Source organism: Equus przewalskii, chromosome 22, assembly GCF_037783145.1.
Source record: "Equus przewalskii isolate Varuska chromosome 22, EquPr2, whole genome shotgun sequence".
NCBI classification, from domain to species: Eukaryota; Metazoa; Chordata; class Mammalia; order Perissodactyla; family Equidae; genus Equus; species Equus przewalskii.
This window is the reverse complement of record NC_091852.1, coordinates 3,922,376-3,947,363: the sequence shown is the minus strand read 5'-3', so window position 1 is coordinate 3,947,363 and position 24,988 is coordinate 3,922,376. Positions and strand designations below refer to the sequence as shown.

Sequence of the window (24,988 nt, the reverse complement as noted above, 5' to 3'; positions counted from 1 at the left end):
CCCCATCTTACTGTTGACTTTGTGGGTCCAAGAGATTACGAGTTTATTGAGGACAGGGACTCCAATCTCCATAGCTGATCCCCCACAGCAAAGTAGTATTCTGCTCTGCAAATAGCACATACAAACTGAGAACAAAGTGCAAAGCTTGCACTCACCAGCTTCAACTTTGTAGAGCAAGCGACAAAGGCTCAGCGAGAATAAGCATCCTTTCAATTAGAGAAGTGGTGCCTGAGGGACAAACTCTGCATGCTTGAAAGGCTGTTCTGAGGTCTGTGATAACACCCCTCTGTATTTGGATTCATTTGCAGAGTGTTTGTCTTCTGGAATCTTTTCCACAACCTCCTTTAGAAGGGGTTTTGGAAGTTGTGGAGAAATCAGTGTATGCAGCCACTGAGAGGGCAAAAATCCAGTCGTAGTTTTTCACGGTCATTTTAACAATCAAGCCATGTTTGGACTGGGGATGGGGAGGGGAGAAAACAGGCTTGTGTCAGGCATTTTCTATAGAAGAGCTCAATGGATGTCTACTGAGAAGGGCTGCGTCACTTCTGCTTCTGGGGCCCCTCTTTGGCAGTGTGGGCCTTTGTAAGGAGCCAGCTGGGCCCCCAGACACGGGCATCGATTCTTTGGGCAGAGAGAAGGAACAGCTGTTCATTCGTGAAGAACACTGGCTGTCTCCATAACAACCACTGTTAGCTTGACTGTTTCCGAGATACTGGAGTGGCCCTCCGGTCTCCTGGCCTGGCTGCCACCATGCCTGAGGCTTTCGATTGGGCCCACTGAGTGCCTGCAGGGCTGTGAAATAGGTGTGATCTGGGTCAGCCTCCCACTGGGATTGGGACCCTGAAGCTAATGAACCTGTGGATGAGGCAGGGCAGTTTTCCAAGACTCTTCTGAAATGATTTTGAAATCGATGCTGTGTGTGTCTATGAGATCTAGCCTGGAGGAAAGTGCTGTGCTCATTTGTGACTTATTTTCTTGGTGGTAAGCTTTATATGTTGTCTAACTTTTATGTTTATTTGTTTTGTTACCGATTAAGTAGCTGTCACAAGAACAGGGACGATTTACTTAGTCTTTGCAGTCTTGTTTTATTTGATTCCTCTAGGCAAGGGTCCACTTTAGAGATAAGAGCTTTGAGAATTATAAATTACAGATAGTTTTTGACCTTCAAACAAAACTGACATATTTAGACATTGGTAATCGGTATGTACATAAGATTTGGCAATATACCTTTCAATAATCATCACATTATTTGAAGTATTTATAAATTCATAAACATAAATGCACATTGAAACAATTTATTAACAAGGCCCTATAAAGAGTAAATGCACCATGAATACAAAATAAACTATTGGAGTTCATGAACAGTACCTGCATATTGAATGCAATATGAATTTTTTGTGACCTTCAGCAGTTCAGCAGACACTCAAAGAAGACAGAAGCTTAGCAGTAGGTTTTCTCTACCTGAGGACTTAGGTCATTGAAGAACATAAGTTCAGGCTTAGTGGATCTGCCTCTTCTTGATTGTTGTAAAAGTCTGGAAGATTCTTCTTTCTTGGTCATGCTAGGTATTTCACTCTCTAAGGCTGCAGTCAAGGGAACCTGACAGAATCTCCCTAGAAAGAAAACCACATCTTGCTGATCATAAGGATGAAGGTGAGGATGATGATGGTGGTAGTGCAAGCATCATGAGATGGCCAGAGCTCAAAGAAGCTCGCAGTAAGAGGCAACAAGCCACAAGGGATCTAGGAAACATGTATGCACTCACTCAGCGCTGCAGACTGGGTTGTGCCCTCCAACTTTATATGTTGAAACCCTGACCCTAAATGTGACTATATTTGGAGATGGGGCCTTTAGGAAGTAATTAAAGTTAAATGAGGTCATAAGTGTGGGGCCCTGATCTGATAGGATTAGTGTCATTGTAAGAAGAGACACCAGAGAGTGTCTCTCTCCCCTCCCCCCCCCACCGCCCTCCCTCCCTTTGCCATGGGAGGACACAGCAAGAAGGCAGTTGTCTACAAGCCAGGAAGAGAGCTCTCACCAGGAATCAAAACAGCCGGCACTTTGATCTTGGACTTCCCAGCCCCTAGCACTGTGAGAAATAACTTTTTATCATTTAAGGCACCCAATCTGTGGTATTTTATTATGGCAGCCCAGACAGACTAATACACTAAGATCACTGATTTGATTACTCATTCATTTATTTATTCGCTCAAGAAATTCAACGACTCTTATTGAGTTTTTTATTTACCAGGCAGTATTCTGGGAGCTTGGGATATATTGGTGACAAAAGAGATAAAGATTCCTGCCATTGTGAGTTTACATGTAGCGAAGAAGAGACAGACAGTAAACAATAGACAAAGGAAACTAAACCCAAAAAGCACTGTACATTTTGTAATGTGCTTTAATCATCCATAAATGTTTTTCTTTTATGTAGTAAATGGCTAGTAATAATTATAGTAGCTAAAATGTATTGGGCATTTCCTGGTGCTGGGAATTATTCTAAGTGGTTTCTATATTTGTGTGAACTCATTTAATTCTAGCAAAATCCCTGGATATTGTTTTCTACAACTGAGGCTCTCAGAGGTGAAGTTACCTACTCAAGGTCAGATGGTGGTGAGTGCTGAACTAGGATTTGAACTAGTGAGTGTGGACCCGTAGTAACCCTCGTCCCTCTCTATCGTCGTCACTTGTGGAGATGTTTGCCTTCCTGATGGACTCTAGCTCCGTGAGAGCAGGCCCACGTCTATCTGGTTCACTGCTTTCTAGGGTGCTTGGCAGGTGTCCACAAGTCTGGGAATATATGTAAACATGCATGATGATATCAAGGACATCTTCAATTTGTTAAAAATACAATATGACTGGTGACATCAGCATCATGGCAGAGTGAGCTCTCCCCTTATACTCTCCTCTCTAAGATACAACAAAAAAGACATTCATATACCAACAGAGGACATTCACACAACACAAAAGATGTCTGAGAGACCCATGCAGCCATACGCCTGAGGGTGGAGGTGCTTGACCCCCCTGCAGGAAGTGGAAGGAGGTGATGGGAATCTTCTGTCCTTCCCAAATGGCAGCAACCATGGGACTGCTTGAGACTCTGAGAGGAAAGGGAGGAGGGTTGGCCCTAGATGGGAACACTTTCACTCTCCAAGTTCCCTCACAGCCTGTGGGAAAGCCCCACACAGAAGTGAATAAGCTATCACGGGGGTGTCTTCATCAAGCTAGCACCCCAGAAGAGCAGATAGTAAGGAGTGAGCAAGAATGCCCTGGGATCACGCAGGTGAAAGAATGCACCCCCTTCTCCCACCAGGCACTCCAGCTCAACCAGGAGGCCAGAGTGCTGCACAGATAGATAAGCAGCCAGTGGCTGAAGCAAGCATGCCATGGATCATGGCAGACTCAGAATACACAGCTCTTGACTCCTACCCAGTGGTGGCTGGTGGAAACTGTGACTAGATACTATCACTATGTAGAGGCACAAATCCATGCCATTGAGCAGTATGAAAAAATCTACTCAATCCCTAGGCAAGAAGGAAAATGACAAGTACCCAGAAGTCAATTCTGAAGGCACAGAAATTCAAAATAGCTATCATTAAAAAACTCAATGAGTTACAAGAAAATACAGATAAACAGTTCAATGAAATTATGAACTTCTTCACAAAATAGACTGAAACTATAAAGAAGAATCAATCAGACATATTGGAGATGAAAAACACAATAGATGAGATAAAGAAAACTTTGAACTCCCTATACAATAGAGCTGATGTTGTGGAGAAGCAAATTAGCAATTTAGAGGACAGAAATATAGAAATGCATCAGATGGAGGAGGAGAAAGAACTAAGACTAAAAAGAATTTAAGAAATTCTCCAAGAAATATCTGAGTCAATTAGGAAATGCAACATAAGGATTATAGGTATTCAAGAGGGAGAAGAGAAGGAGAGTGGAGCAGAAAGCTTGTCCAAAGAAATAATAGCTGAGAGCTTCCCAAACCTGAAAAAAAGGCTAGAAATACAAGTGAAAGAAGCCAGTAGATCTCCTAACTACATCAATGTAGAAAGACCTTCTCCAAGGCATATAGCAGTAAAGCTGGCAAGAGTCAATGACAAAGAAAAAATATTAAAGGCAGCAAGGCAGAAGAAAATAACCTACAAAGGAACCCATATCAGGCTTTCGGCGGATTTCTCAGCAGAACCCTTACAGGCTAGGAGAGAGTGGAATGACATATTCAAAATCTTGAAAGACAAAAACTTTCACCCAAGAACACTCTATCCAGTGAAAATGTCCCAGTGAAGATATGATGGAGAAGTAAAAACTTCCCCAGATAAGCAAAAGCTAAGGGAGTTCATTGCTACAAGACCCCCACACACAAGAAATCCTCAAGAAGGCCCTCATACCTGAAAAAAAAAAAGAAAACGTTTACAAAACCCTGAGCAAGGAGATAAATAGATAAGCAAAATCAGAAAATTGCAGCTCTCTTATCAGAACAGGTTGGCAAACCCTTAATTATAACATTACAGATAAAGGGAAGGAAAACACCAAAAATAAATATAATCTTGTCATTTTAATCACAAACTCACAACACAAGATGGAATAAGATGTGACAATAATAACTTAGAAGGAGAAGAAGAATGGGATGGAGTTGGCTTAATCTAAGGAAATAAGAGACTATCAGAAAATGGACTATCTCATCTATGAGATGTTTTATACAAAGCTAATGGTAACCACTAAACAAACAATTAGAACACAGATGCAAAAGGTAAATAAGGAGAAAACTAAGATAGCTATCAAAGAAAACTACCTAACCGAATTGGTAATCCAAAATACACAAGATGAGAAACAAAGGAAATGCAGAAGAGCTGGAAAGTGAGCAATAAAATGTCAGTGTGAAGCCCTGATACATCAATAATCACTCTAAATGTAAATGGATTGAATTCTCCAGTCAAGATACAGAGTGGCTGGATGGATTAAAAAACAAGACCCAACAATATGCTGCCTCCAGGAAACACATCTCAGCTCCAAAGACAATTACAGGCTTAGAATGAAAGGATAGAAGATGATACTCCAAGCCAACGGCAAACAAAATAAAGCAGGTGTTGCAATACTTATATCAGACAAAGTAGACTTCAAGATAAAACAGATAAAGATAAACAAAGAGGGGTGGTATATAATGATAAAAGGAACGCTCCACCAAGAAGACATAACATTTATAAATATTTTTTGCACCCAACACAGGAGCACCAAAGTACATAAAGCAACTATTAACAAACCTAAAAGGAGATATTAACAACAACACAATAACAGTAAGGGACCTCAACACCCCACTTATATCAATGGATAGATCATCCAGACAGAAAATCAACAAGGAAACGGTGAAATCAAACAAAAAACCAGACTGGTTGGACTTTATAGATATATATAGAACATTCCATCCAAAAACAGCAGGTTACACATTCTTCTCAAGTGCACATGGAATATTCTCAAAGACAGACCATATGTTGGGAAACAAGGCAGGCTTCAATAAATTTAAGAAGATTGAAATCATATCAAGTGTCTTTTCTGACCATAATGCTATGAAACTAGAAATCAACCACATGAAAAAAGCTGGGAAAGTGACAGAGATGTGGAGACTAAACAATAGGCTATTGAATAATCAATGGATCATTGAAGAAATTAAAGGAGAAAAAAAAATATCTGGAGACAAATGAAAATGAAAACACACCATACGAATTCATGTGGGATGCAAAAGTGGTGTTAAGAGGGGAATTCATAGCAATACAGGCCCACCTTAGCAAACGAGAAATCTCAAATGTGCAGTTTTAAACCACCACTGACAGAATTAGAAAAAGAAGAACAAACAAAGCCCAAACTCAGCAAAAGGGGGGAAATATAAAAATTAAAGAAGAAATAAATGAAATTGAAACAAAAAAGGCAGTAGAAAGGATCAATGAAACAAACAGCTGGTTCTTTGAGAAGATAAACAAAATTGACCCTAAGTCAAAACCCTTAGCCAAACTCACTAAGAAAAAAAGAGAGAAGCCTCAAATAAATAAAATTAGAAATGAAAGAGGAGAAATTACAATGGATATCACAGATATACAAAAGATTATGAGTGAATACTATGAAGAACTATATGCCAAAAAATTGGACATTCTAGAAAAAAAAGGATAAGTTCTTAGACTCTTACAACCTCCCAAAACTGAAACAAGAAGAAATAGAGACTCCGAATAGATCAATCACAAGTAAAGTGATTAAAACAGTAATCAAAAATCTCCCCAAAAATAAAAGTCCAAGACTAGATGGCTTCTCTGGAGAATTCTACCAAACACTCAAAGAAGATTTATTACTTATTCTTCTCAAACTACTCCCCAAAACTGAGGAAGACAGAGTACTTTCTAACACATTCTATGAGGCCAACATCACCCTGATACCAAAGCCAGACAAGGACAATACAAAGAAGGAAAATTACAGGCCAATATTGCTGATGAACATAGATGCAAAAATCCTCAACAAAATATTGGAAATTGAATACAGCAATACATTAAAATGATCATACACCATGATCAAGTGGGATTTTTACCAGGGATGCAGGGAGAGTTCAACATCTGCAAATCAATCAATGTGATGCACCACATTAGTAAAATGAAGAATAAAAACCACATGATCATCTCAACAGACGCAGAGAAAGCATTTGACAAGATCCAACATCCATTTATGACAAAAGCTCTCAATAAAATAGGTATGGAAGGAAAGTATCTCAACATAATAAAGGCCATATATGACAAACCCACAGCCAACAACATACTGAATAGGGAAAAACTGAACACTATCCCTCTGAGAACAGGAACAGGACAAGGCTGCCCACTCTCATCATCCTTATTCAACATAGTACTGGAGGTTTTGGCCAGAGCAATTAGGCAAGAAAAAGAAATTTAAAAAATCCAAATAAACAATGAAGAAGTGGAACTCTCGCTGTTTGCAGATGACATGATTTTACATATAGGAAACCCTAAAGAATCCATCAGAAAACTACTAGAAATAATGAACAACTACAGCAAAGTTGCAGGGTACAAAACCAACTTACAAAAATTAGTTGCATTTCTATACTCTAAAAATGAACTGACAGAAAGAGAACTCAAAATACAATCTGGGGGCCAGCCCCGTGGCCAAGTGGTTGAGTTTGCATCCTCTGCTTTGGTGACCCACCCAGTGTTTCACTGGTTTGGATCCTGGGTATGGACCTGGCACTGCTTGTCAAGCCATGCTGAGGTGGCGTCCCACATAGCACAACCAGAAGGACCTGCAACTAGAATATACAATTATGTACTGGGGGGCTTTGGGGAGAAGAAGAAGAAGGAAAAAAAGAGGAGATTGGCAACAGATATTAGCTCAGGTACTAATCTTTAAAAAGAAAAAAAAAGTTTTAAATAAATAAGGAAGATTGGCAACAATGTTAGCTCAAGTGCCATTCTTCCAAAAAAAAAAAAAAAAAAAAGAATACAATCCCAATTACAATTGCAACAAGAAGAATACAATATCTAGAAATAAATATAACCAAGGAGGTAAAAGACCTATAGAATGAAAGCTATAAGAAATTATTGAAAGAAATTGATGATGGACGTAAAGAAATGGAAAGACATTCCTTGCACATGGATTAGAAGAATAAACATAGTTAAAATGTCCATACTACCTAAAGCAATCTACAGATTCAATGCAATCCCAATCAGAATTCCAATGTCATTCTTTACAGAAATAGAACAAAGAATCCTAAAATTCATATGGGGCAACAAAAGACCCCAAATAACTAAAGTAATCCTGAGAAAAAAGAACAAAGCTGGAGGCATCACAATCCCTGACTTCAAAATATACTACAAAGCTATAGTAATCAAAACAGCATGGTACTGGCACAAAAACAGGCACACAGATCAATGGAACAGAAGTGAAAGCCCAGAAATAAAACTACACATCTATGGACAGCTAATCTTCAACAAAAGAGCTAAGAACATACAATGGAGAAAAGATAGTCCCTTCAATAAATGGTGTTGGGAGAACTGGACAACCACATGCAAAAGAATGAAAGCAGGCCATTATCTTTCACCGTACACAGAAATTAACTCAAAATCGATCAAAGACTTTAAGGTAAGGCCTGAAACCATAAAACTTCTAGAAGAAAATATAGGCAGTACACTCTTTGACATCGGTCTTAAAAGGATCTTTTTGAATATCATGTCCACTTGGACAAGAGAAACCAAAGAAAAAATAAACAAGTGGTACTTCATCAGACTAAAGAGCTTCTGCAAGGCAAAGGAAACCAGGATCAAAACGAAAACACAAACCACCAACTGGGAGAAAATATTTGCAAACAATGTATCCAACAAGGGATTGATCTCCATAAGATATAAATAACTCACACAACTGAATGACAAAGAAACAAACAATCTGATCAAGAAATGGGCAAAGTATATGAACAAACATTTTTCCAAAGAAGATATACAGATGGCCAACAGGTGCATGAAAAGATCTTCGACATTACTAATTATTAGGGAAGTGCTAAAACTACTCTCAGATACCACCTTACTCCTGTTAGAATGGCTATAATCACCAAGAGAAAAAATAACAGATGTTGGAGAAGTTGTGGAGAAAAGGGAAACCCCTCATACACCGCTGGTGGGAATGCAAAGTGGTGCAGACACTACGGAAAACAGGAGATTTCTCAAAAAATTAAAAATAGAAATACCATACGACCCAGCTATCCCACTATTGGGATATCTCACTACTATTTATCCAAAGAACTTGAAATCAACAATTCAAAGAGACTTACGTGCCCCTATGTTCATTGCAGCACTGTTCACAATAGCCAAGACGTGGAAGCAACCCAAGTGTCCATCAACTGATGACTGAATAAACAAGATGATGAATAAATACTACTCAGCCATAGAAAAAGACAAAATCGTTGCATTCACAACAACATGGATGGACCTTGAGGGTATTACGTTAAGTGAAATAAGCCAGATAGAGAAAGACAAACACCATATGATTTCACTCATGTGGGAGATAAACAAACACATGGACAAAGAGAACAGTTGAGTGATTACCAGAGGGGAAGGGGATGGAGGGTGGGCATAAGGGGTGAAGGGGCACATATATACGGTGACTGGAAAATAATAATGTACAACTGAACTTTCACAATGTTACAAACTATTCTGACCTCAGTAGAAGTGTTGAGACCAAAAAATAAATAAATAAAAATAAATGAATAAAACAAAATGTCATTTGTGTTTCCTGACTTTATGGACATCCTATAGGTATTCAATGAATGTATGTCACATGAATGAATGAATGAAATCTGGGCCTTTTATTTATCTATTATTTTTATTTATTTATTTTTTTGCTGAGGAAGATTCACCCTGAGCTAACGTGTGTTGCCAGTGTCCTTCTTTTTGTATGTGAGCCGCTGCCACAGCATGGCCACTGACTGACGAATGGTGTAGGTCTCCACCCAGGAACTGAACCTGGGCCACCGAAGTGGAGCATGCTGAATCTAACAACTAGGCCACCAGAGCTGGCCCCGGACGTTTTAATCTTAACTTTCTACCACATCACCCAAGCTTTCTAGGGAGCGAGGCTCTATCCCGTCACGGTTCTTTTCCTTGGAATGCAGATTTTTGATGGGTGAGAGGGGATAACATAACTGGCTTTGTGTTATTCAAGAAGGGGAAGTCATGCTTTCCTCCAACATTTAGATAACAATTGTGCAGGTCTCATCCTGCATGTCTGCAGAGAGCCCAGGACCCTCTCCAGGGATCACTGCTAAGGATTCTGGGTGAGTGTGTGAAGTTCTGGAAATCCCTTGCGTGGTGCTTGCCACAGCTTGCTGTCACTTGCACTCTGGTTTCTCCCACTTCTAGCCATCTCTGCACCACTTTGATGTCTGTGCGACTGTAGCAGAGATTTTGGTTGTGTGCCTGCATTCATTTCCTATTGCTGCTGTAAACAATTAGCGAAATTTAGTGGCTTAAAACAATATGCATTTATTACCTTACAGTTTTTTAGGTCAGAAGTCTGATTTGGGTTTCATTGGGCTAAAATCAAGGTGTCCGCAGGGTTGCATTTTTTTTGGAGGTTGTATGAGAGAATCTGTTTCTTTTGCCTTTTCCATCTTCTAAAGGTCACCCACATTCTTTGGCTCATGGCTCCTTCCATCTTGAAAGCCGGTGGTGTTGATCACTCTGACACGGCTCCTGTTGTCACATTTCCCTCTGACTATAGCGAGGAAAGGTTCTCTGCTTTTAAGGATGCAAGTGGTGACCCTGGGCCACCCAGATAATCCAGGGTAATCTCCTCATCTCAAAACTCTTAACTTAATCACATCTGCACAGTCCATCTTGTCAGGTAAGGTAACGTTCACAGGCTCTGCGGATTATGACGTGGACACCTTTGGGGTCCATTATTCTGCCTAGCACACGCCGATATCACTCTCTCCTCCTTCTCTGCTAATAGAACTTCTGATCTCTAACGGAATTCCTGGGCACCCCAAAAAAAGTTACATTTCCCAGCCTCCCTTGCAGTGTGGTCATGTGAGTATGTTCTGGTCAATCAGGCGTGGGTGGAAGTGTGCTGTGGGGCTTGAGGAGGTGTCTCAGAGTGTGGAGGAGTGCCTCTCTTCGCCTCCTTCCCCGTTCCTGGGAGTCGGCATGTGAACAGAGTGGCTGCCACTCAGACAATCACTCTCGACCAGGGATCGGTGTCACATGTTGGTGGAGCAGCAGAGTAAAAGGACCCAGGTTCCTGATGGTCGCCGGGCCCCCTTCCCAGTCCTGAACTGCTTATCTTTGGATTTTGTTTACTTCAGAGAGAAAACAATTTCTATCTTGTTTAAACGTCCTCATTTTCGTCTTTCTAGCACTTGCAAGTGAACTTAATCCTTATTTATACTGTGGGTTTTCTTCGTTCCAAAGTACGGCTGTTAAATTAATTAAACAGGGAGGCTGTTGGACTGAGGCGGCTCTGATGCCCCTACAGAAACAACCAAGATCGAAGGCTGTAAATGCCTCAGCGTAGGAAAGGGAACCCACGGACCGCCAATCGCGAACAGCCAAGTCGGCATTAAGCTGCAGCCCATCAGTACCTTCCTTGCTTCCTTCCCGTTTCCTTTTCTCTATAACAGTTTTTCCTCAGCTCCCATCCGGGGAGCACTTCTAACCACTTCCGGTTTGGTGTTGCCCTATTTGAACTGATTTTGGCTCAAATAAATTCCTAAAATTTGAAGATGCCTCAGTTTATCTTTTAACAGGGTGCAGCCCTCTGTTTCTCTTTTTTCTACAAGGCACCAAGAATACGAGATTGTCAGTCATAAGCACCTCCAGCCACAAATTAAAAATATGGAAAAGTGAAACTTCACACATATATCAGATATCTCAGCTCTGGAAGGCCACAGGCCACGTCTCTGTACAGGGCTCACCTGTTTTTGCCCTTCCCTGCAGCTTCGGTGCTGGGCCAGTGCCTCTCCTTACTCCAAGGAACCGCCCCCCCCCACCACTGCCAGGACCACCCTCCAAATGACTTAGCATCCCCACAACCTCTGCAGAGCTGCCCTCTGCCCATAACACGAACTGCCTTTGGACGGGATCAGTTAGATGAAATGGTAACTATCTCAGTCTGAAGCATCTACTTTTGTGTAGGAACTTGCCTTATTTACATCTGCATGACTTGCAAAGAGGGCTCACCAAGGTGATCCCTCTGTGAACTGATGGAAATTTTCCTCTCAAATGCCCGCTTCCATCAATCAGTGTTTACAAATATTAGTATTGTATAGTTTCCAGCCATCAGATATATGGATGTCCACTGTAAGAACACACGTCTACAGTTATTGAGGGTGGTGGGGGCACTCCATAAAGAGGGCAGAGGAGAAAACTGGACAAGTGACGAGAAATGAAACCAAGAGAAGGAGCAAACAGTTTTGTGTTTGGATGGAGAAGAAAACAGCAAAGACCCAGGGATGCTGAGACCCATCAAAATAAGGCAAGTTGCTGCGTGAGCAAGAGCAGACTCAGCGCGCTGCAGAAGGAGCGTCTGGGCAAAACATCAGAATCTCACAGACCAAGGCCAGCTGCAAGGATGGCTTGAGCAGAAACTGTCTTCGTAGGTTCGCCAGAGAGGGAGGACGACAAGGAAGCGGCAATAACAAAGAGCTGTGAGCAAGGCATATAAATGTAGCTGTTTTGAGACCTCAAGGGTGTCTTTTCAAGCATTGCTGCGGCAGCGCACTAGATGGTCTGTCCTGGCCACGTGGTCCCCAAACCTGGCTTTAGATCCAGGGAGACAGCTCAGTGCTAGCGTTGCGCCTGAGGCAGAAACGGGAGGAAAGTTCCCAGGGACACTTGTCTCAAAGGTGTGTGGCATCTGTGCTTTAATAAACCACAACCAGTGTCTTATCACTTGAGCTGCTAGCTTTATTAAATACCACAGACAAATCATTTCTGGGCACACACACAGGTTTTTATTAAATACCACAGACAAATCATTTCTGGGCACATACACAAGTTTTTCTTGAGATATATGAACATTTTCATCTCTCTAGTTGGGTTTTGGTGTGGTCCCCAGGAGAGTCCAGGTGAGTCCTCAATGCCATCCACATATACAGCTCAGTTTAATTGGTTTTCATAAGCTCCAGAAAGGATTGCTTTGTTTAAAAGCCAACTATTAAGGACAAAGGCACTAAAGGACACTGATTTGAAACCATCCACAGTCTCACAGCTTAATTAAAAATACTGTCTATATTAATATGACTTTATTCTCCCAGGAAATTCTTGCCCAGGAAGATAAAGTTGCAAATAACTTAATGGTTTATTTCACGAACTTCCTGAAAATCCATTTACCTGAATGACAGGCTCCACAAGCTCTTATCAAGCTAATAGCTCCCTGTTCAGAAAAGTGGATTGACCTACTGGGTTTATCAAACTACTGATTATTCTCTAAGGCTCAGTTCCAAACTCCAATCTCACTGACTGTATTAAATAACGAACTTTGGCAAGCCCTCCCAAGTCCCACACCTGCGTGGAAGGTCTTAAACCAGATCTCCAGAACCGTAAGCTTGCCCTCCCCATTCTGAGATGCCGCTGTGATTATGGCAGCAGTCACGGAGTCTCCTCTACTGCCACAAGCAAGAGACCTGATTTTGCTTGATCAACAGGTTTCGTTGGTGGTGGTCCTTCAGGAGCCAGCAGTCAGCAACGCCTACATCAAAGCTTAATCTTACATCAACTGAAGAATTTTTACGCACCAAAGGGTACAATCAACAGAGCAAAAAGGCAACCTGTGGAGTGGGAGAAAATATTTGCAAATTATCTATCTGAAAAAGGGTCAATATCCAGACTATATAAAGAACTTATACAGCAACAAAAATCAAATACTCTAATTAAAAAATGGGCAAAGGACTTGAATAGCTATTTCTCCAAAGAAGATATTTGAGTGGCCAATAAGTGCATGAAAATATGCTCAACATCACTAATCATCAGAGAAATGCTAATCGAAACCACAGCGAGATGTCACTTGATAGCCATTACAATGACTACTGTTAATAAAACAGAAAATAACACGTGTTGGTGAGGATGTGGGAAAGTTGGAACACTTGTGCGCTGTTGGTGGGAATGTAAAACGGTGCAGTTGCTAGGAAAAATAGGATGGAGGTTCACAAAATTAAAAATAGGACTACCACATGATCCAGCAATCCCACTTCTGGGTTTATATGCAAAAAATTGAAAGCAGGGTCTGGAAGAGGTGTTTGCACACCCGTATTCACAGCAGCGCTATTCACAATAGCCAAGACAGGAAAGCAAGTGCACCGTCCATTGGATGAATAGATAAACGAAACGTGGTCCATACACACAAGGGGATGCTATTCAGCCTTAAAAAGGAAGGAAATCCTGTCACAGGGTACGACATGGACGAATCTTCAGGACACTATGCTGGGCGAAATAAACCAATCACAGAAAGACAAATACCATGTGATTCCACTTATTATGAGGCATCTAAAGTAATCAAATTCGTAGAAACAAAGTACAGGGGTGGCTATCAGGGCTGGGGGAGGGGAGAAAGGAGTTGTTTAATGGGTACAGAGTTTCAGTTTTGCAAAATGGAAACGTGGAGATCTGTTTCACAACGGTGTGAATATACTTAACATTACTGAACTATGCTCTTAAAAACAGCTAAGGTGGTAAATTTATGTTACGTGTTTTTTACCACAATAAAAAAATATACTTAATCTCGAATTGATGGGGAATAACAGGTATCAAGAGTGATGTGCCAGGTACTGTGCAAAGTGCTTGACGCACAGAATCTAAATTTTTGTAGTTACTACGTGGGAGGTAATAATGGCCAGCACTTATTGAGGCCTTAATATGGGATTGGCATTGTGCTAAATGCTTTGTATGTGTTATCTCATTCAGTCCTCACCACAAACCCAGGAGGCTATAACTTCCGTTTTGCAGATGAGGAAACTGAGGCACAGGGAAGTTGAGTCACTAACCCAAGGACACACAGAGGGTGAACGGCAGAGCAAGGGTTTCGGTTCAGGCTTCCCTTGTTATTTAACCTCTATTGTAGTTGACACATGGCTCAGAGAAATGTCCTAACTTGGCCAACGTCATGGAGTTGTAGTGATAAAGTTCGGGTTCAAACGCAGGATCTTGAAACCGAAGCTGATCATAACCATATTGGTGTTTGTTTTTATTCTGTTGGTAACATGAGTGTTTCTTCCCTTTTTTTAAGAGCAAATATTTGACAAAATATGTGTTCTTCACAAGTTGGTAAGTTGTATATAAAAGATTTTTGGTTTAGTTGTTTTTTCGAGGCTTCGAGGTTGTGTGTTAATCTTTATTCCTTTTTCTTTCAAATGGTGAATTTACCTCATGTTGTTGTAAAAGGTTCAATGAGTGCTGAAGTCAAGCTTCCAGCTGTCTTCCCCACGCCGTGCGCCAGCCTCAAAGGGAAACACCTCAACTCCGGTTTGGGCCCTTCCAGATGTTCTCTGTGCAGTTTTCTATGTATGTAATTAGCATAATAGGTTTAAATTTCAACTTTGTGGGAAATCCAAGCTATGATATTTGTCAAAGAAGACGTGCATTCTAAAAAGCTGTTCCATGGGGCCAGCCTGGTGGCACAGCAGTTAAGTGTGCACATTCCACTTCGGTGGCCCAGGGTTCATCGGTTCGGATCCCAGGTGCAGACATGCTGTGGTAGGCGTCCCACGTATGAAGTAGAGGAAGATGGGCGCGGATGTTAGCTCAGGGCCAGTCTTCTTCAGCAAAAAGAGGAAGATTGGCAGTAGTTAGCTCAGGGCTAATCTTCCTCAAAAAAAAAAAGCTGTACCATTTTACACAGGAACCCTGAATGTGACCAAACCTTATCTATGTCAGTCAGGTAAATATAAATAATTTCATTGATTTACTTTGCATTTCTTTAGTTATGAAAGATCTTTGAGTTGTGAGTACCTTTAGTTATGAGTTTTTATGTGTTGTGAGAACATTTTTATATGTTTATTGATCACTTTTATTCTTATCTTTTCTGATCTTTTGCCCATTTTCCTATGGGGCTATTTGTCCTTTTACATTGCTTTATGAGTACTCTTTGTACTAAAGAAATTAGGATATTGACTGTTATGTGTGTTGCAAATATATTTTCTCAGCTTGCATTTTTTCCTTAGCTCTGCAGAGGATTTTAATTTTCAGTGATTCAAATTTATCAATTGTTTTATTTATTTATTTGCCTCAGGCTTAAAAAGGTCTTCCTCTCCATGATTATTAATATGTTCTTCAATGTTTACTTTTATTCCTTTTTGGATTTTTGTTTTTACCCTTGAATCATTGATATATCTCAGTAGTTTTTTGATGTGAGGCATTTTTCAATTTTATCTAATGAGAGACATAAAGTCCACAATGTATTGAAGAAAAATATGCCTCAAGATAAAATGTAGTTCTGGGTATAAATGAATTTTTGGACTGCAGTATCAGGAAAATTTAAAAAGTCAGTGATCCTTTTAGACATTTATTCTAAAGTAATATCATTTAAAAAAAATCAGAAGCTGCATCACAAACACTTTTATACTTTTTATTTATAATATAAAAATTAAAAACAACCCATTTCTAGTAATAATTAATTGTGTTATTTTAACTTGAAATATGTTTCCTTTAAAATTTTAATTGTCAAAACTATATAAAAACATGAAAATGAGTACAAATTATTATAAGGAAAATGCAACATTGTATTTATGCAATGATTACAATATATAAAAAGTAACATAGAAAAACGAAAATGGGAAGGTTTTTCCCTGAGAGTCTCAGGATTTTTTCTATTTTTCATTTGCGGTAATGTTAGAATGTTCACTGGTGCAGTAAAATTTTAACCCCCCCCACCATATGTCCACTTACAATATTATAAATATCTGTAAACCGTAACTGGATGAAAAGGCAAAAATGCCTTTTGGATGATAGGAAAAAAAAATCAAGGGGCCCACCCTGCGGCCCATTGGTTAAGTTTGTGCCCTCAGCTTCGGCGGCCCAGGGTTTCATAAGTTTGGATCCTGAGCGCAGACCTGGCACCGCTCATCAGGCCACACTGAGGCGGCGTCCCACGTAGCACAACCAGAGGCACTCACAACTAGAATATACAACTATGTACTGGGGGGCTGTGGGGAGAGGAAGAAGAAGGAAAAAAAGAAGATTGGCAACAGATGTTAGCTCAGGTGCCAATCTTTAAAAAAAATAATAATTCAGAAGCAACCGTAATGAGATCTTAGCTAGAAAAAAAAGAATTAAAGATGGGAAGGCTATTTGAGGCAAACAAAGTCATGCTAATTTTAAGAAACACAAAGGAAAAATACGAAATATTCTTAAAATCTCATAAATGTGGAATAAAACAACAAAGGAAGGTCTTGCGTCTAATATTCAATCTGAGAAAGGAATTGGCCATCAGACAGAGGAAAAGTATTGTGAAGTTTGTGTTGCTGTCCTCAGCTGGGAAACTCAGTAGCCAAGTCTTCTGATGGGATAAAAGTCATGGCTACCTTTTGGTTTTGTGCAAACCAACACGTTTCCTTACAATTTCCAAAAGAAACTGAATGAGGGTTTTGTTTTTAGTAGACTATTTTTTTAGCAGTTTTAGGTTTACAGAAAAATTGACTGGAAAGTACAAAATGTTCCCATAACCCTCTCCTCTTCCACTCTCGCCTGTTATTAACATCTTGCATTAGTGCGGTGCATTTGTTAAAATTGATGAACCAACATCGATACGTTACTATTAACTAAAGTTCATAGTTTACATTAGAGTTCACTGTTGGTATTGTATATTCTATGGGTTTTGAAAAACGTATAATGGCATGTTATGCATCGTTGTAGTCTCATCCAGAACAGTTTCACTGCCCTAAAATGCTCCATGCTCTGCCTGTCCCTCCCCCCCTCCCTCCCAGCCCCTGGCAACCACTGATTTTTTTCACTGTCTCCATAGTTTTGTTTTTTCCAGAATGTCCTATAGTAGTGGAATCATATAGTATGTAGCCTTTTCAGACTGTTTATTTTACTTAGCAATATGTGTTTAAGTTTCCTCCATGTCTTTTCGTGGCTTGATAGCTTGTGTCTTTTTATCTTTGAATAATATTCCTTTTTCTGGTTGTATCGCAGTTTATTTATCCATTCACTCACTGAAGGATGTGGTTTGGGTTTTAATCACAAGTTCAGTCGTAATCAGCATAAGTGGTTAATGATAAACTTCCAGATATGCTCATACAATGAAGATCTGGGGTGAAGGTAAAAGGAAGTAGCAATGAAGTGGGTTAAAGTCTGGGAGCAGCCTACTACCCTGGAAATTCATATTCTGGCTTTTAAAAAACAAGAAACCTCACTTCTTTGTTCTTTCATGCTTTATTATACAATGAAAACAATCAAATACTAGAAGATGTTGAAGACATTTTCTGTGTGAAGTTGCGCTGAGTCTGTTTTAATATTTGTGATTCAAGTAATACAGTTATCATGAAAAAACTAGAAAATGCAGGTTGGCAAAAACAAGAAAATTTAAATGACCATAATTCTATTCATTACCTAGAAATAATGACTGTGTGCCTGTGCATATTCTTTCAGATTTTTGTATGCATTTGCATATAGGTGTGCATCACGTAAAATTCACTGAAATGGATGTACTGTTGATTCTCATTATTCACAGTGGCTATGGTCTATGAAGGCAGCACAAACACTGAATTACAGAATACTGAACGTTACTCCTAGAGGAAAGATAGGGATAGGCTCCTATGAGGCTTTGAGCATAACATTTTCGTCAACTGGTCAATACGTAGCCATGTTTTATGTGTGTTTCTGTTTAATGACCACTTATCTAATATATATTGTTGATTCACTAACATTGAACTCGTGGCCAGCAGCATTGTAACTCATGCTTGATCAATGCTTATCTAACACATGTATTTTCTCCGTAAGACACATCGCAGCCTTCTTGCACTTAGCAACGTTAGACAGCACTTCAATACCATACTTTGGAGTCATTTTAAACAGTGAAATCACCAACAAAGAGCACAGAAATGTGAAAAATGTGGCCCTAAATAGACTGCAAAAAGGACATTTGGTTACAGCATGAGAGCTGACACAGGAAGGCAGAGCATTTCCTTGTCTGGTCTCAGCTGGGAACATGCACATCCGGCCACTTCAATTTTTGGCATCTCTATGTATGTTGCAAATGACTGTGAAATGACATGGGTGTTGATGTTGAGGTTACAAATAAATTTTAGCAAGTAGGCAAATCCACAAATATAGAATCTGCACATAATGGGGATTGACTGTATATGCGCCCAAATTAATTATGCTGTTTTGTAGCTGGCATTTTTTTCTCCCCAAAGCCCCAGTGCACGGCTGTGTATCCTGGTTGTAAGTCCTTCTAGTTCTTCTATGAGGGACACCGCCCCACCATGGCAGCTGACAGATGGGTGGTGTGGTTCTGTGACCAGGAAGCAAACCCGGGCCGCTGCAGTGGTGGGCGCAGCATTTTTGTTTAATAATATGATTAACCATCTTCACATCACCAAGTGTGTTTCTCCATGATCGTTTGTAATGAGTTTAAAAGTATTTTATTGTGTGACTGTAAGAAAATCGATTAAGACAGTCTGATTAGTTTCCTGTGGCTTCTCTATCAAATCATCACAAACGTAGTGGCTTGAAACAACAGAAATTTATTCTGTCGTTGTTCTGGAGGCCGAAAGTCCAAAATCACTATCACTGGGTGGAAATGAAGGTGCTGGCAGGGCCGTGCTCCCTCCTGGGGCCCTAGGGGAGAATCTGTTCCTTGTTCCTTCCAGCTTCTGGGGCCGCTGTGTTCCTTGGCTTGTGGCCACATTCCAGTCTTCAAAGCCAGCCTCCCCAAATGTCTCTCTGCTCCGTCTTCACAGCCCCTTCTCCTCCGTGTGTCACATCTCCCTCTTGCCTCCCTTTGGTAGAGATACTAGTGGCTGCGTTTAGGGCCCACACTGATAACGCAGAGTGGGTGAGAATGAAACCTCAGTCAGAGCTGGGATGCAAATTCCATTTACTGGGATCAAGTCTAGCAACACAGGTTTCGGCAAGAAGAGAGCACTGACTGAGGGCCGCTTCAGGGTCGCCTCATGGGAGACAGGCTCGAGGGGGTGGCAGCAATGTCGGAAGGTCTAGGGTAAAGTACCCCACCCCACAGGAAGCCCCAGACCAGGGTGTCTTAAACCTCTTGTACCCCCGGCAAACCTTGGAACCTCAACACAATTAATCTTCGTGGTTGCAAGACTCTCTTAGAGGAGCAATGTCAACTACTTATTACGCCTAGCTCTGAGTTGATATTCTTGCTGTGTCACCAGTGCCATAAATGGTGTCTGTTGCAGGAGAGCAGAATTTGCTACCCTACAGTATGTCTCTTGACTTGAGGATTATTTTGGGCTGATGATTTTTAAGAACAAAGGACTCGGGAAGGAACTTTGACCTTTCTCCTAACTGCTTCAGAGAATTTGAGATTGAAGGCCTGTCCCAGGAAGGAGCTCCCACAGGTGGCTGTGGTGTAACGTGAGCTGGGGGTGGTGGACAGGGAGGGCTGGCAAGGCCTCTGAGCAATGTCCCGTCCGTGTCCCATTGTCCGTAGATGGCCCAACAAACACTTGTTTATGAAACTTTCACTCTTTTCCTCTTCCTGTGGATTGCCTCCTTTCTCTTTGAAGGCCCAGATCCTGCCCCCTGCCCTTAGTCCAGAATGACATAAGTGTCTGATTCTGCCTGACCGCCTATGGAATTTTTCATGCGTATGTGACTTCCCTGTGTGCACATATTAAACTTTGTTTGATTTTTTTCCTGTTAACCTGGCTTATGTCATTTTAATTGTTCAACCAGTCTTAAGAACCAAGAGGGGAAGGGGGGCACTTCCCCTCCCCCAGAGTCATAGGTTATGTAATAAAATACTATAATCGTGTAATGATGAGTTTATTGTTATTACACGCAAGTGTGTATTTCTTGCATATAAGGCCTGGGGATGTGCCCAGAGGCCAGCTGCTCTCCTGGCATTTTCAGAGCCTTGGCTGGGCCTGCAAAGACTAAGGTTCTGGGATGGCAGGAATGGAATCTGGAAATGGGAAAGAAGCTAAAGATGACCAGAGCTAGGACCTGGGGGAGCTGCTGAAGAACAGACAGGAGTAGCTGTGGGGCTGGATTGGAGATACAGATAATATATGTACACACACATGCAAAATATATTCACATATATAGAATTCCGCACTGCCGGGGTTCAAGACCTGCTCCTCCAAACTATGGCACCTTGGCTTACTGAATATTTCAAGCTGAAGGAATTTGAGAGACAGCGTGTGCAGGAAGAATTTTCTGGCCTTCACCTGAAGCAGGTCATAAAACTTTCATGTGAGATGTGCCCTCCCTATTCCTGGAGGAGAGGGGCACCCTTCCCCCACAGACGGAGGGACCCTGGGAGGAGCTGAACCACAGGCCTGGCTGTTTCCCCAGTTCACTGCACTCACCTCGTGTCCCTTTGTGCTGTCATGTTTTCCCACCACCCTCCACTCTTGGCAAACCTAGCCTAGAAACACTCAGGCCTAACCGCTTCTTCAGGTCTTTGCTTACTCATGAAGACTCCCATGTCATGTAAAACTTATGTTAAATAAATTTGCACGCTTTTCTCTTGTTAATATGTCTTTTGTTACAGGGTGACCAGCTGAGAACTTAGAAGGTTAGGAGGAAAAGGCATTTTTCCTCCCCAACAGCACCGAGTCAAGGAAAACTTGGACCTAACCTCCATGAAGGGTTTCCGGGCTTCGGGAGTCAAAGGCCGGTGTGGTTTGAAGAACTGACCAGGATTGAGAACTTTTATTTTACCAGATAAGGGTATGTAGTGGAGTTGGGGAAATAATTAAAAATAAGATCTCCTGCCAACTTAGAAAAATCCTCTCTACAAGTTATTAAAAAAAGAATAAAACCGTTTTACTATTGAACAAGGATGAAACCAGACTGCGGAGTATTACAGGCAGCCCATTAAAGAGCTGGCAAAGACAGAAAGAAAGCCCACCCTTCTACACAGCCAGGCAGATACAGTCCATTACATACGTGTGAACTGTCTCTCGCCAAGGAAAGATTAAAGTTCTCAGATCTTTCTGACAAGCAGGAGGTTACAATTTGGAGTCAGCACCAAGGCTGACTCCCACAGAGACAGAAGACAGAAGACAGGCTGCCCTCCTCCTTGATGTTCGCATTCCAAACAGATGGCTCCAAGGCCCCCAGGAAAGACGCTCCTGTGATGGAAAACTGGCATAGGGCCTATGCAGCTTTTAAAAAGATTTGCATCCATCTCAAAGACACGGAGACAGGACTTACAGTTACAGGTTTCCTAGAGGGAACGCTCTAAGAAAAAGGGATGGTGGGAGCTCTCTTTCCCTTTGGCACCAGGGGAAATTCAACTACTTCTTAGATTTGTACTTGCCCTCACAGCAGAGACTGCTGATTGTCACCCATGGTGGGTCATTTCCTTCCTCCACAGCAGCAAAGTTTAAGCCGGTTGCAAAGCTGCAGAGAGTGAGCGCGTGTTCCCAGCCTCTTGTGCAGCTGGCGGTGGTTCCGGTACCAAGTCCGGGCTAACGGCCGTAAAGAGGAGAGTGCAGCTTCTGAGTCGTCTCCAACCTGAAGGACTGACGGCCTGCCCTGGAGTTCTCTCCTTTGGTGTTTCCATAACCCAGGTTTGACCATGTAGACAGGACATCCCGCCCAAGGGGGTGAGATGGTGAGATGAACCAGGATTCCTGAACGACGGCATGGAGAAGAGCGGCCCCACTGACCTGGTCTACTCACCACGGGATAATTATGTGGGCGACGAATAAGCTTCTCTCCTCAAGGCATTGAATATGGGGCCTTTCTTGGCACAAAAAGTAGTTGGCCATTACTCTGAACAAGATAGGATATTAATATATGTTAACATCAATACACATTAATATTACATATAAATATATAGTGTGTATCAATGGCCTGTATTGTTATATACATATCACCTATATTGTGTGTGTGTGTCTCACCTTATCTTAGAAAAAAAAGTGTCAGTTTAGCTCCATGAAAACTCAACCCATGGGGGCTGGCTCCATGGCGGAGTGGTTGAGTTTGGCTCACTCTGCTTCCACAGCCTAGGTTCATTGATTGGGATCCCGGGAGCAGACATACACTGCTAGTCAGCCATGCTGTGGCAGCAACCCACATACAAAACAGAGGAGGATGGGCAGAGATGTTAGCTTGGGGCTAATCTTCCTCAAACAAAAAAAAAGTGGAAGATTAGCAACAGATGTTAGCTCAGGGCAAATCTTCCTCACCAAAAAACAAAAAAAAGATGAAAAACTCAACTCATGCCCTTATTTTCCTATTTTGCAGCTGACCAGTCAATGATCTCTTGTGGACCAGCTGCAGAACATGCACTGTTCTTTGGGATTGCTGCTCTTCATTGTGAAGAACATATGATCCGATCTCACCATGCATGTGGGGCACACGAGTAGCAGGAAATAGATCACCTGAAAGCCCTATAATAAAACCTTTCTGGGGAGTAGCAGAGAGAAAATCTTCTTGAAGGTAAGTCCTTCATGTATGCATTCATTGAACAGCCGTGCGTGGAATGCCTCCCTGTGTCACAAACCATGTTCCTTGTTGGGATCACAGAGGAGGAAAAGGGATACTTTCTGCCTTCATGGAGCTTACATTCTCATGAGTTACAACACAGTATGAGAAGTACCAAAAGAGATACTGCACAGCTGTTCATAGGGGATTTCAGCGGTGTCTGACTCAGCGTGGGGAACGGTAAATTCTAAGAGGGGCAACTCCTGAATGCGGGTGGACAAGCTGGGGCTGGGGCTGCGGGTGGGAGGCATGTCTTACATACAGGCATGTTCATCCCTAAGGGGTGCTTGTAAATTCATCCTCTGTGCTGCACGTCATATTAGTAAGATTTTGAATGATTAGCTCATCACATAAAAGAAAAATAAAAGGAAAAGGAGCTTTGGGTTTTTTCCCTGCTGCTATGCATTCATATTTTAATTAAATTGAATATGTCTGAATAAAACAAGCCCCCTCCCTAAAACTAGGCATTGTCTCCTACAATCAAGGCATAATTTGCAAAATGATTTGTCTTTAGCATAAAGTCGATTTTCTCCCAAAACACAAAAGACATGCTGAACTAAATAAGGTCAACAAGAGGGTCTTGAGGAAATGGGGTATTTTTTCAGGGTTTGCTTTACAGGTTACTTCTGCAAGCCAAACATTTTAAATTAGCTTTTAAAGAGCCTTGTCCCGAGTCACACGGTACATCTTCAAATAATGGTTTCTTCCTGAGGAGGTCACATGCAACAAGACTACGTATTCATACTCAAGTGAGTCCTGCTGGATAGCGGGAAATCAGACAGATGTTCACCGAGATGATTCGTGGTTGGACCCAACACCAAAGACAGAGGACGTCGGATTTCAAGGCAAAACGGATCGGGAATCTGTAGCACCAATTTGTATTTTACCCCGTAGATGCGAGAAAGCCTTCAAGTGAGCATCCGTTTTTTGAAAGCTGCTGATGTTCAGGGAAGGCTTGATAACATCCTTTTGGACTCAGTCGTGTCTCTCCTGCGGTCTCTGCACCATATCCACAAGCCCGCCTGGGTCTGCAAGGATGGGGACTTGGCTGCTTCTTTATCAAGCCAAAGCCTGAGCCCCGTGACCTGGGCCTCCCCGGCGTGAGGAGCAACACGGCCACAGAGCAAGTCAGAAACAGTGCGTGCATTGGTCAGAAATGGTCTGGGGGTAAGAGACAGAAGCCCATCTGAACAGAGGGGCTTTATGGAAGGGACTCGCCATGCAGTCTCTCGATGTCTGAGGAGTGGGAACCCGCCGGACCTGGTGCAGGGAGGGGGCCCACGCACGAGGACTGCATGCCCCTTCACTTCCCTTTCACCAGGAACGGTGGCCTTCTGCTGCTGATTTTTATTAGGCCCAATTCACATACCATAAAATCCACTCTTTTGAAGGGTACGATAGGTGGCTTTTTAGCACATTTGCAGATTTATACACCTGTCACTACTATCTAACTTCAGAATATTTCGTCACTTCAGAAAGAAAGCCGTACCCGTCAGTGGTGAGTTCTCATCCTCCACTTCCCCTCAGCCCCGGCAACCATGAGTCTCGTTTCTGAACGGAATGCCTCTTTAGATTTGCCTGTTCTGAGGTTCTTCATATAAATGGAATCATACACCATGTGGTTTTTTATGACTGGCTTATTTCGCTTAGTGTGTTTTCAAGGTGCATCCATGTTGTAGCATGTATCAGTACTTTGTTCCTTTTTGTGGCTGAATAATGTTCCCTTGTATGGATATACCATATTTTGTTTGTCCATTGGTCAGTGATGGGCATTTGAGTTGTTTCCACTTTTTGGCTATTATGAATAATTCTTCTATGTA

The 24,988-nt window shown here is 41.7% G+C and overlaps 1 long non-coding RNA gene across 1 annotated transcript in view; it reads left to right on the top strand.

The window, feature by feature from the left end:
- Positions 1-706: 706 nt before the first annotated feature.
- The window catches only part of LOC139078593 (uncharacterized), a 37,543-nt gene continuing 13,261 nt past the window's right edge, over positions 707-24,988 (top strand). The window contains exons 1-3 of the long non-coding RNA XR_011531610.1: positions 707-981; positions 21,226-21,404; positions 22,929-23,123. This is a non-coding gene — a long non-coding RNA (uncharacterized lncRNA). The remainder of the gene's footprint in view (positions 982-21,225; positions 21,405-22,928; positions 23,124-24,988) is intronic.